The sequence below is a fragment of the Gekko japonicus genome, unplaced genomic scaffold, assembly GCF_001447785.1.
Source record: "Gekko japonicus isolate JY-2015 unplaced genomic scaffold, Gekko_japonicus_V1.1 scaffold638, whole genome shotgun sequence".
Classification (NCBI taxonomy): Eukaryota; Metazoa; Chordata; class Lepidosauria; order Squamata; family Gekkonidae; genus Gekko; species Gekko japonicus.
The window spans coordinates 166,634-169,218 of NW_015168066.1; the positions used below are offsets into that span (position 1 = coordinate 166,634).

At 45.1% G+C, this 2,585-nt stretch overlaps 1 pseudogene; it reads left to right on the forward strand.

The window, feature by feature from the left end:
• Positions 1-876: 876 nt before the first annotated feature.
• Positions 877-1,446, forward strand: LOC107113263 (annotated as a pseudogene).
• Positions 1,447-2,585: the final 1,139 nt, after the last annotated feature.

The window sequence follows — 2,585 nt, forward strand, 5'->3', positions numbered from 1 at the left end:
CTTTTGGTTTGTTTGTTTTTTTTAAAGGAAGGGCTCTTGATTAAGTTCAGTTTCTGTATGTGCAGACCTGTCCAATTTAGTCCGTTAAAATGTGTCATTTGTTGTTGGAGTTTCCTCAATTAACCAGGTTACCTTTTCTAGAAAGGTATTATGGGACAGCATATTCTCTTTCTGGGTTGATTTCAGTAAGGCTGATTTCGCACTAGAGCTCCCTCGATGTTGCGCCACTGTTTGCCCTGATACTACTGGTCAATTTCACACCCGAAGCCGTGTGGCTGCATTTGACCCGTGGCTTCACCCGATTTCCTCCACAGTTTCGTGATCCTCAAAAAACAGGATCACGAAACTGCGGGGGAAATCCGGCGAAGCTGCGAGTCAAAATGCAGCCCCGCAGCTTCGGGTGTGAAATTGACCAGTAGTATCGGGGCAAACGGCGGTGCAACATCGAGGCAGCTCTAGTGCAAAATCAGCCTAAAGGTCATACAGCCAGTCCTATGACTGGGATGAGTCTGTGGCTCAGTGACGGATTATCTGCTTTGCACCAAGGTGGTCTCAATTTCATTCCCAGGTATTTTCAATTATGAGGACTTGGTAATAGGTGATGTGAAGCACTACTAACTGAGACTCCAGATAGTCCCTGTCAGTCAGAGTAGACAATACCGACCTTGGCAGGCCAATAGTTTCACTCAGTCTAAGGCAGCTTCATGTATTCATTTGCTTGGCCCCTGGCACTGACGTGGCCGCTGGGAGCCACCATCTTGTGTGCCTGCGCACAGAGGGAGTGAGAGATGAGCCAGCCAGCCAGGGCAGAAGGCAGGTGAGGAGGAAGGCCAAGAAGGCAGGGAGGGGGGAACCGAGCACCGTCGCCTGGCCGCAGCCCGATTTCTTTGGCCAGTGAGTGAATTCCATATTCCAGCATGGGGAATATTTTCGCAAACCTCTTCAAAGGCCTTTTTGGCAAAAAAGAAATGTGCATACTTATGGTCAGGCTGGATGCTGTGGGAAAGACTACTATTTTGTACAAATTGAAACTTGGTGAAATAGTAACTACCATAGGTTTCAATGTAGAAACAGTAGAAAAAGAACATTAGCTTCACAGTATGGGATGTAGGTGGCCAGGACAAGATCAGGCCACTCTGGCGCCATTATTTCCAGAATAGTCAAGGTTTGATCTTTGTGGTTGACAGCAACAATAGAGAATGAGTCAACGAAGCTTGAGAAGAGCTCATGAGAATGTTGGCAGAAGATGAGCTCAGAGATGCTGTCCTTTTAGTGTTTGCTAACAAACAGGATCTGCCAAATGTGATGAATGCAGCAGAAATCACAGACAAACTGCATTCACTCCACCATAGGAACTGGTACATCCAGGCCACCTGCACCACTAGTGGGGACAGTCTCTATGAAGGACTGGACTGGTTGTCCAATCAGCTCCAAAACCAGAAATGAAGCCCTAAGAATTCTTCTTCTCTCCCCCTCTCTCTTCCTCCCCTCCTTATCTCCTCCTCCTCCACCACCCCTTTGCTTTACTCTAACGTGGCAAACCATGCTAATTTGTGGTATTGAGTGCCAGAAGCTTTTTTTCTTTCTCTGTTTTCACCAGACGTCCTTCACCATGCTGTCCGTGTGGCAAATCCAAGCCTGAAAACAGTTAGGGTTCTTATTTAATGTAAATAGTTCTCATTTCCAGTGAGACAATTTCTGGTACTCCTATGCAATATTACTCAGCTTTTTTTTGTAAAGAAAATCGACTCGCTATTTAGTACTAGGAAAGGGATTGAGAGTGGATTTGAGAGGAAGGGTTGCCAGTTGAACACTAGAGCTGAGTTACGATCCCTCGCGGCTGGTGAGATCTGTGGAGAGGCCTGGTTTGGCAGTGGATTTTGTTTTTGTTTTTAAGCCTCAAGATGTCAGATCATTTAATAAAGTGAAGACACTTGAACGAAATCTGTCCATTGTTCTGCCACAACAACTTGAATACCATCTACTTAATATCTTTGAAAAGATTCACAGAATGAGGGACACTCTGGATCTTTCCTGTGCTTGACAACTTTTTTGTCTGTATTACGTGAGCATGAGACCCTCTTCAGTTAGAGCTAGAGTAAGAAATCAGCTCACAGAAAGGCACCACAGTCCCGTGGCTCTCTTAGAGTCAGGCAGGAATGGCCCTGTTGCATCTTGTTGGGGTGTCAACTTCAACTGTTCAGTTTTGGGTTCTCCCCCCCCCCCCCAGTGTTTTGGGCTTTTCTTGCATAAAACTCCTCCACAGAAGACAAAATTCTTTCCACAGAGCATAATAGTCTGTTAGCAGTTCTAAGCCCTGCCGTCAACAAGTACTATACTTGAGTAAGTAATGCCATCCTGATCATCTAATGTAGCATCTAGGGGGAAATAAAATAAAAAGCATGAGAGTGTGGACTTTCATTCCATAATAGAAGTATTCGATGCCATTTTTGGAACCATCTCCCATCTGTATATGTGTGAAAACCCCTTCACATCCCTCATACTGCAAGGTTTGGATTTGCCATCAAGAATGACCTCTTTTTTTTCCCTTTTGTATTTTGATAAAAACACTGAAGAAGCTGGAG